Source organism: Crinia signifera, chromosome 1 (genome assembly GCF_055691185.1).
Source record: "Crinia signifera chromosome 1, ASM5569118v1, whole genome shotgun sequence".
NCBI lineage: Eukaryota > Metazoa > Chordata > Amphibia > Anura > Myobatrachidae > Crinia > Crinia signifera.
The window spans coordinates 259,082,102-259,092,875 of record NC_139217.1 but is presented as its reverse complement, the minus strand read 5'-3'; positions in this window follow the sequence as shown (position 1 = coordinate 259,092,875).

The window sequence follows — 10,774 nt, the reverse complement described above, 5'->3', positions numbered from 1 at the left end:
CAGGACAGGTACACCCCCCCGGCACCGGGGCGCCCCCACCCCGACTCCGGGGCGCCCCCACCCCGACTCGCCTGGGGCGCTCCGGTGCCTTGCACCGGCCCTGTGGGAAGGTCTTCTACAGTCAAAAGGTAGACTTGAATTATTCACGTTTTTGTTGAGCCAACGTGCCGACATGCGGTATTTCATGCACTACCATACACTATAGCGTGTTGGGAGAATATAATAGCCAAGCAATGGGACATGGTATGCTTAAACGGTGTCCATGTTGACTGTGACGACATTCGGGACAATTTTTCTTTAAAAACTAATGTCGACTTATTTACTGTCGACCTTCCCATATAAACCGATTGCATGTGTCGACCTTACCCATGTTGACCGATTTCAGGTGTCGACCTTCAGTGTTCAACCCAATGACCGGTACTCTTTACCTAGAACGGCGACCATCGCGACCATCGAATGCACTAAAAAACGGGTGCGATGCGATGCCCGCGATTTCCCATAGGGATCAATGTTAAAAGTGAGATTGGACGCGATTTTAGTGTTCAATGCCTCAATGCCCGCGATTTTTACATAGGAAACAATGTTAAATGGGCCACAGAGCCCAAATAGTCACCGTGACGTCTGAAATGGCCCCCACAATTGTTAACGCCACCCCACGATCAACGTCAACCCGAAGCGTTGCGAGCCCGCGAGGGGCGGCGGTACGCGTCCTCCGACCTTTTCATACCCCCACTATCCACGTCGGCGTGGAGTTGAGAATAGAATAGTGTGGCGAGCGCAGCGAGCCACCGAGCCCGAAGCGTGGCGAGCGCACGCGGATACCTTCACAGTTATACGCGTCCCCTCGCGGGCTTCCCAGGTGTCCATGGCGACGTGGACACCTGTGAAGCCCGCGAAGGGACACGTTTACCTGTGAAGGTATCCGCTGCGCTCGCCACGCTTCGGGCTCGGTGGCTCGCTGCGCTCGCCACACTATTCTATTCTCAACTCCACGCCGACGTGGATAGTGGGGGTATTAGGGCTCTGTGGCCCATTTAACATTGTTTCCTATGGCCAAATCGCGGGCATTGAGGCATTTAACAGTAAAATCACGTCCAATCACAGTTTTAACAATGATCCCTATGGGAAAATCGCGGGCATCGCGTTGCACCCGTTTTTTATGTACCCGCGATGCCCGCGATTTTTTACCCCCGACGCCCGCGATGCCAATCGCGGGCGCCGTTCTAGGTAAAGAGTACCCAATGACCCATACCTAGGGATGGCCATCGTTGCCATGACCATCGATGGTTAACAGCGATGGCAATTCTGCACCTGGCTATCGATAGTGCTTAACTATGCAATGGATGGCCATCGATATTTTTACATATTTTGGTCATCCATTGTGTTTGATTGATTGGACTGTGGGCCAATCAAAACACGGGGGCGTGGCTTCGCAGATGTCAGGGGCGGAGCTATGCTCCGTGTCCCGGCACTTTTTGAAAAAAAAAAAGAAGCAAAACATTGTTTTGCTATTCCATCGATGGAGGGAAACCATCTGGTTCTTCACCATCGATGGCAAAAGTATTCAACATCGGCCATGAACCATCAATGATTTCAAATAATACCCATACCCGATTTGTGTACATCTTGCAGTACATCTGCCCTCTATGCTTGCTTTGCTAGCCATCATCTTCAGTGCACTCTTTCACAGGGCTGGCAATTATTTATTATTGGGAGACTGCACATGCGCAAGGTTCATGTTGCACATGCGCGGTCTCTCAATAATAGGTTCACCATGAACCTTGCGCATGTGCAGTATCCCGAGAAATAATTACCAGCCCTTCGAAAGGGTCTGAATCAGATCTCTCTGTGAACAAAGCCAGAGGTGACTTGTCATCACTAGCCATTCACAAACGATGGTCAGCCGGTGTTTGTGGGTGGCACCCTGGTATTTTCTGGGAGTGCCATGGAAAAACGAGGGCGGCTCCCAGCCTTTGGGAGGATATTAGCAGTCCCGAACTCCCCAGGCAGGGCCGCTGACAGGGCGGTGCCGTAGGTACAGCTGTCCCGGGCCCTGGCCACTGGAGGGGCCCGGGCAGCTGCCCACAGTGGCACGGCACCACCTCCCCGCATCCGCACAATGCATCCCCCACCCGGTGCCCCCCAGCCAGGCACGCACAATACACAGTGCAGCCTGCAGAGAGCAGAGCCTAGGATACAGAGGGGCTCGGCGCTCTGCAGGCTGCACTGTGCAGTGAGTGCTCCGAGTCCTGACCGTTCATGAAGGAGGGAGAAGATGCTGCACCGCCGCTGCTGGAGGGAGATGTTGCGCCACCGCTGCTGGTAAGTAATAGTAATTGGGGCGGGCCATCGCAGCACCAAGTAAGTCTAGGCTTACTTAGCCGCGGCACACAGTCTTGGGGATTCCATTAGATGGTGAGTGATTACACACTAGGCGATACAGAGCTCAAAGGAATAACGTAATGACTGCCATAGGAAAGGAGTGAATTAAAAATCCAAGGCTGTGTGTACACCACGGAGCATGTGACTCGGAGCCAATAGGAAAGCAGGGGAGGGCAGAGTTAGCTGGGATAATAGAGGCAGGGAAGGAGGAGTCTTTCTCTTTTCCCTGTGGAATTTCACTGGAATGGTCCTGGTGAGTGATGTCCCTTATTTACACTATTAGGCCTTACTACAGTGCTAGCATACACAATTAGCTAACTGATAGAGCAGTTGCAATTAGGTGGCCATGAGATTAGCAGGGTATTGCAGGGAACGTAGAGCAGATAACTGAGTCCTGGAGAAGTTTCGGAGGAAGTCTTTTGTCTTCCCCTGTGACCCTGCTGTAAAATCTAGGCCGGGGTTTAACTAGCCTTTGTGGGGATAAGCCATTAAACATTGTGTGGTGAGACTAGCCATTTGATTATTTGCTTATTCTAAGGCTAGGGGATCAGTACAAGCATTAGTGAAATCGAGATTGGTTTGTTGCTGGGGTTGTTGCCTCCCCTTTGTTGGTTGTTTTGTGCCCGCATGCCCGCTAAAACAATGGCGTCCACATCGCCCCTTTCTGCCCGCCCGCACGCTTTATTGCGGCTGCCGTTCTGAGCTTCAAAGCCTCAGAGCCATCGCTCTGTTCCCCACGGCGCCCCGCTGCCTCCACGCAATGCCGGTCCATTAGCAAGGCACTGGACAGTGCCGCGGCGACCGACACATCAGCTGTGTCGCCGCGGCACCATGCATTGTCTCCTCCTACCTACGTCCACCTGCCAGGTCCCTCTATGGCAGAATCCAGGGGTGATGCAGCGACGGGGCTGCCTTACACACCTGCCCGTGGATGGCGGAAGGGAGGGGGAGAGCACATGCTATCACGCCGCTGGGGAGGGGGAGCGCCGGGTTAGGCGCCGGAGGGAGCCAGGTCAGCAGAAGCACCACGGCTCCAACCGGCAAGGCCTCGCAGGGAGCCGGAAGCCACGGGTCAAGGGTCAGCGGGGGGTCGGCACGGGAGAAGCAGCGGGGGGGAAAGTATTGCCAGCAACAACAACAAACGTAACAGGGGGAGCCGGATCAGCCACTAGAGGGCGCTGATGGCACGCACTCATCTCAGACTCACAGGAAAGGGGTAAGGCAAAGGAATTTGAGGTGGGAATGCGGGGCTCAGAGGCAGGGGAACACTCCAGGTCTTTTCCAAGGTCTGGTAGTGACTCTAAATCAATCCCACCTGCCCCCGCATTGAACCCCTCACTCCTCTCTGTTTTCCTTAAAGGGGGCTCTAAATGGCAGGGGTTTTAACACTGCTGATGGAGGAATCTTCATGGGAAAATAGGAAGGAATAGGAAAGCAAAGGCAGAGGTTGGAGAGGCCTGGCAGGGAAAAGGGGATAACTTGGACTGCCATGCTTTACAGTTATCCGTTGGCCCACCCGTCTGCCCAATTAACCTAACAGCATGTTTTTAGAGTGCGTGAGGAAACCCTGAGTAACTGCTGGAGGCACACATGACACTGTTATATTTTGCCTCAAAATAACTGCTTCGGGCCTCACCTACATTGGGATATAAGGCAATAAAAAAATAAATAAATAATAATAATTCCCCTCAGATGTAGCAGTACACACCCACGCTTCTAGGTGCCACGTGCACAAGCTCTCCTTATAGGGAACTAGACACGCCTTGGGATGGGGCATGACACGCCGCCTCATAAGGCACCGTGCAAAAATTCTTCGACCAACTATCATCTCCCTGAAACTAGTAGTCAAAGTAGCCTAGTATGTCCCAACCGCTGGTTAGGACACGGAGGCCACATAGATGTCATATGGCAATTGATTGCGCCCCAGACAGGGGCCTCCTAGGTTAATGGCCCACCCCCAGGACGGACGGCATTAGGTTTATATACTGTGTTACAATTGTAAAAAAGAAAAAGCATGCTGGTACAGTATGTTTTTAAACGGTTGGACAAGGTATTGCAATTACGCAATAACCCGACTAGTAGCAGTGATGCTAACCACTATACTGCCATACTGCACAGATGCTGCCATATTGCCCACTGGCAGCAATTCCCTTCTATAATTGCTACGTTTGAATATTGATTTAATTAATTATTTAGAGTTTCCCATATAGTGCAACAGATTCTGTTGCGCTTCACAGTTGTAGACAGTGATAAAACAAACTGGGTACAAGTTTACAAGGTATACATATTCTGTCATATTGTCCACTAACAGCAATCTCTTTCTATATTTGACACGTTTGCCCTTTGTGTTTTTTATTGGGTTTTGTGTTTACTTAGGAGAAAAAAGGAAATTTCCAGATCTCCCAAGTGCCCCGGCGCTATTGGATTTGAATTATATGGAAAATACCTCTTGTGAGGAATACATATAGTATAAAAAATGGTGCACTGAGTGGCTGCTGCAGAGGAGAGAGGTCTGCCCGACCTCTAATGAAGAGAAACAAAAGTTTTCCTTCAGAGAATACTGTTTGGGATTACCCACTGCGCTGTCAGTCAGGACAGTATGAAATTGGTTGGTCTGAGGTATATGGCACACCAAGCAAAATGAAGAGGACACGCTGTATTTAAGACAATTGAATTTTATATAGACAAAAATAATGATAAATTTCAGGTAGGTATAAAAACACAAATTGGAATATAATACATATAAAGACAAATGCTTATATTTTCATATAAAACCTAAGTAGTAAGGCCAATACTTAAGACAATTGAATTTTATATAGACAAAAATAATAATAAATTTCAGGTGGGTATATAAACACAAATTGGAGTATAATACATATAAAGACAAATGCTCATATATTCATATAAAACCTGGGTAGCAGGGCCAGTACAAAAACTGTAGAATAAAATGCAGACTTGGTAAAATCACATGTATGGGTATGCTGGCGTCCCAGCAGGAATAATATGTGAGGGATCCCCTCAGAGAGAAGCCAGTTAGTATGCACACGGTTGGAAAGGTTATGTAGCAGCAGGTGAAGGGTTAAGCCAAAGCCGGACCTGGGTTAGCGAGTAAGCTGACACGCAGAAAATTTCATACAGGTAATGGCTTTATAGCAGTTTGCTGAACCAGCGTGTTAGTAGGCAACTTAGACACAGTTAATAAGCCAATTGGCAGCCCATATTGTGATGGCGATAAAGTAACACTCACAGGTTTTGCGGTGGAATAGCAGTACTTCTGTAGAATGGAGCGGCAACACTTTAGTTGTTTTGCGGTTAGTGTGTCTGGAAGTTGGCAGTCTCGCCGTGTTGAAGTGGGCGCCACTTTTATGTCTGTGTTTATGTGTTTTTTATGTCTCAATAAGATCAGCCGCAATCCCTAGGTATACAGTAAAAGGCGTTTGGCTCAGGGATCACCGTTCTCCAGTGCATTTGTCTCGAAGTTGCAGCCTTAAAACGGCATAATAAATAGACTACATAATATGATGGTGGATGCACAGGGCAACGCATAATGGGCGGTATTCAATGAGGCTGATTCGCCAGGTTTTTATGGCGATTTTGTGCTGTAAGGCGAATTTCTGACTAAAACGGTGAATCGCCCTATTCAATGACCAGATGGCGAATACATTTCAAGGTTTTTTTCGCCATGATTCACCGAGTAGCAATCGCTATCTTTTTATGGTGAAGTGGAAGGTGAACTTTTAAAATAAAGTGTTTTGTTTTTTACAATTGGTGTAAAAAAATCAGGAATTTTATTCTGAGGAGGGGCATGCTATTTTTATTCATGTGCTGTAAGCACATGAATATATATTTAATTAAAAAAAAAAATATATATATTTTTTTTTACACAGACCAGCCAGCAGGGGGCCGGAGCCGAGCCGCTCATTAGATATTCATATATTCACTTCACCCGATCATTACATATTCATGATCGGGTGTAGTGAATATGCCCGGTCCCCTGCTGGCACCCCCGGGGGGCAGCCTGTGCTGCCTGGCACCCGGGGAGTCCACCACCCCCCCACAAACTTTCTGGGGCAGGCAGGGAGACTTCCATCTCCCTGCCTGCCACCGTCCTCAGGCTCCCTGCGGCGTCCGCCGCAGGAGCTCAAATTCGCCAGTCAGGGGCAGCGAGCCCCTGACTCGTTGAATACCGGAGCCGGCGAGGCTCCGGAACGCAGCGAGCAGTGGCGAATGTTCAGCGAATCCTAAACAGGATTCGCTGCACGTCGCCAGTATTCACATTGAATACCACCCAATGAGTTATTTAAAAGTCTAGATTTTTAAAATAACGGACCTATAAAGAGGGAACACAGATGGGGAAAAGGAACCGGACCTGACCAAACCATGCAGAAATTAAGTGAAGACTGGAGTAGGAAAAAAAGGGATGAACAGCGCACCAGTGATGAGAATCGATTGAAAAATTTATTTAAAACAATGCATGAATGGTAATGAACAACAAATTAAGTGAATGTCATTTTCTTATTTTTCCTGTATTAGAGAAAGAGTACCCTAATGTTAGGAAGTCGATTTTGTGTATTGAACTATTTTGTATTTGAAACTGTGCAATATATACAAAAAAAAATTGAAATGTACTGATTTTCTTTGATATTACGCTTCAATAAAAGAAAGTAAAAAAATAAAAGAGTTATTTAAAAGCAATAGCCTTTAACGGTGAGAGCAGCTATATTCTAGGACAGGAATCAAACTTCCTTCTACAATTGTCACATTTGCGCATTGATCTATTGATTTGCAGTTTCCTATATAACGCAGCAGATTCTGTTGCGCTTTACAATCAGAGACAAGGGGAAATCAAACGGGGTAACAACAGACAGACAGACAGACAGGGAAGTGGGAGGGCCCTGCTGCAAGCTTACAATCTATAGATATTCTGTCATATTGCACACTGACCGCAATCTCTTGCTATAATTGACACTTGGCCCCTAGGTATACAGTGGTTAATAAAAGGTGTTTTGTCTCAGGGATCACTGTTATCCAGGCATTGGTCTAGATCAGTGTTTTTCAACCACTGTGCCTTGGCACACTAGTGTGCCTTGAGCAATTCTCAAGTGTGCCCCCAGATCTGGAGATGGCGATGCCCAAACCAGTTTACAGCCACCACCAGTTCAACTGTTAGTTACTGGTCTCTTTTTTTCATGTAAAGGGCCAATGTATTTTATTTTTGTTACCTGTGGGGACCAGTTTGATTGTTTTTTATATGGGGGCCAAAAGGTTTTGCCCTGTGGGGATCTCATGGTGTGCCTTGGCAATTTTAAAATCTCATTTAGTATGCCGCAAGGTAAAAAGGTTGAAAATCACTGGTCTAGATATTGGGGCCTTATAAACGGCATAATAAATAGATGACATAATATGACAGTAGATGCACGGGGCACCGCACAATGAGTATTTAAGAGCACTAGCCTTTAATGGTCAGATTAGCTACATTCTAGGACACAAGAGCCGCCATCTGCTACACAGATCTACTATTAAATAACAGCAACGGCAAAATGATGCCATGCTCGGCTGCAGAACACAGAAGTTAGGTGCATGGACAGAGCTAGGTTCCCGCTCAGATATTCCCTAGGGCTTGGCAACAAGCAGCAACATAGATAAAGCTAACACCACCAGCATTACAATATTAACCAATAGTCCCAATTATAATATTCCACACTCATACTTATACATGCATGGGGTGCTGACAACGAGCTTTAGAGGGCATATGCGTCCATATGGAAGGAAATATAGAATTTAAGATTCAGGACAGTGCGCTATGGGTAAAAGGTTCCCTGGAAAGCACTATGTAATATGGGAACAATATGAATCACCGCTAACACATAGATAGTAGCAATTGCAGGAATACATACATCGGGATGATAGCATCCTTCAACCTATTATTCGCTAGCCATGGTGTAAGGGGCTGGCGTATATGGCCATATGTCGCAATACCATATTAACATTTTGATCCCACCCCCCAGAACCCTACTTCACCCTCTACGGATCGCACTATATATTAGTATATAACATAACTCCAGCATTAGGGAAGTGTGAGGGCAGTAGGACAGGGACCAGTCACATGTCTCCACAGATGACAAATTGCTCGAGAAAACGTGGAAGGAATTGGAAATCGAATCCAAATCGAACAAGGAGTTTGATGAGGTGTGGACAGCCGAGTCAGAGCAAGCAGGTGACAGTCCTTCCAGTGGTGAGACAATGTTTTTTGGTGTTCTTCCCTTTCTGCGCATGCTGGGCCTCACGCCAGCCACTCTTGATAGAAAGGGGCCGGGAGTAAGTAGCACGGCCAGGGCTCCCAAGGGCACAGCCAGCCAGGTATGCCAGTAGGCGGGCGAGCAAGCAAGGGCACAGCAATAAGGGCAGGAGGGCGGCTTGGCCAGGGGTGGTCCAATACGGCTACACCGCAGATCCACGAGGCTTGAAAGAGAGCGGCAGGCACAACAGCCAATTACAGCTATACGTCATGGCCCTTTCTTTCTAAAGGAAACACGGCTTATTTGGGAAGCTCACATATCTGGGGGCCCACGGCCATCGCTACAGGGCAACCTTCACAACGGTTACAGCAGCCTTCAGCGGCGCAGTATTGTAATCCCTCTTACTTAACTACAGTAAGGGGAGTAAGTGGGGCTAAAAAGGGACATGCTGACCTTAAGGGGTCTAATGCATACTAGCGCAGCAGGGAAGCTGCGGGCCCTGACCTGTAAGTGGTCAGTTGGCCATGGGCACAGCATGGAAGCTGGGGGCCCACAACCTTGACTGGTCTGATGCATATTAGCGCAGCAGGGAAGCTGCGGGCCCTGACCTGTAAGTGGTCAGATGGCCATTGGGCACAGCAGGGAAGCCCCGGGCCCTGACCTAGAAGTGGGGTACCCCTTCAGCTGGATGTTGCGCTGATGCCTTGAAGGGTTAGGCCTCTCCCCAAGGGAATTCGGCACACACTCAAACAGAATAGGGGAGGCTACAACCGCGGCAAGGGCAGGCCGCACGGCAAAAAAATGTAGGGCCTTGGGCCGATGGCGTACCGCTAGTTACAATAAGTACATCCACCCGCATCTACTGCCATGAGGGCAGTGCGCCAGCCAGATTGCGCTAGCGCTTGGGTTGATGTTTGTATGTCATTTGTGCCCATCCTACTTGGGGATTAACTACGCTCTGTTGTTGGGCAGAGCGTCCGGAGTTTTCACGCTTTTTTACCTGAACTGACAGAATGAATTCTATAGTCAATAGTCCCTCAGCAGGTCCAGATGTTTTTGTCCTCCAGCAGAGTAATCCCCATTCCACAGAACCCTTCCCCCTTTGTGTCAGAAATGGGCGTTCTATTGGTACTTTACCAAATTATATGCAACCAAAATTGGGCATCAGAAATTTTTGTTTTCTTTGGCAGATCCTCCTAAAATACACTAACATATCATAGCCTTACAAACCAGTGCACAATTCTTGTACCCACCCATAAGGGGTCGGGAAGAGATAGTATCGGGGTACGGAGGGCAGGTCACACCTTAGTCCAAATGGAAGCTGTAAGCCCTAACCTCAAGTGGTCTGTTGGCCACTAGTGCAGGATGGTAACCGGGGGCCCTGACCTTCAAGTGGTCAGTTGGCCATGGGCGCAGCATGGAAGCTGTGGGCCCCGACCTTAAGGGGTCTGATGCATACTAGCGCAGCAGGGAAGCTGCGGGCCCTGACCTGTAATTGGTCAGTTGGCCATTGGGCACAGCATGGAAGCTGTGGGCCCATGACCTTGAGGGTCTGATGCAGATTAGCGCAGCAGGGAAGCTGCGGGCCCTGACCTGTAAGTGGTCAGTTGGCCATTGGGCACAGCATGGAAGCTGTGGGCCCATGACCTTGAGTGGTCTGATGCATGTTAGCGCAGCAGGGAAGCTGCGGGACCTGACCTAGAAGGGGTCAGTGGGCCGAGGACACAGCATGGAAGCTGCGGGCTCTGACTTCGAGTGATCTGATACACATTAGCGCAGCAGGGAAGCTACGGGCCATGACCTGGAGCAGTCCGGTGGCCTCTCCCGGTTAGAATCCCCTATGTAAGGAAAGGGAGGCTCAGATTTGTGGAGGATCTATTCCTAGGAGCGTTCTTTTGGTGCTCTAGTCTGGTGGCGGGGCGGGGGTGTCCTGGGACCAGGACACCCGCTTTGGCGGGAAAGAACGGCAGATTAATTGATTTAGGTCTTCAGTAAGCGATGTTTATACATCATATCGGATGTTTTCGGTGCGCTCACCTGCATTGACTATAGGCCTGCGCTAGATCACCCGCTCAGGGGTCAGCGAGACCACCCGCTCGGGTTGGCAGTCAATGGAGTAGGTGGAGCCATACCGCTTGTGTAGGGAATACGTC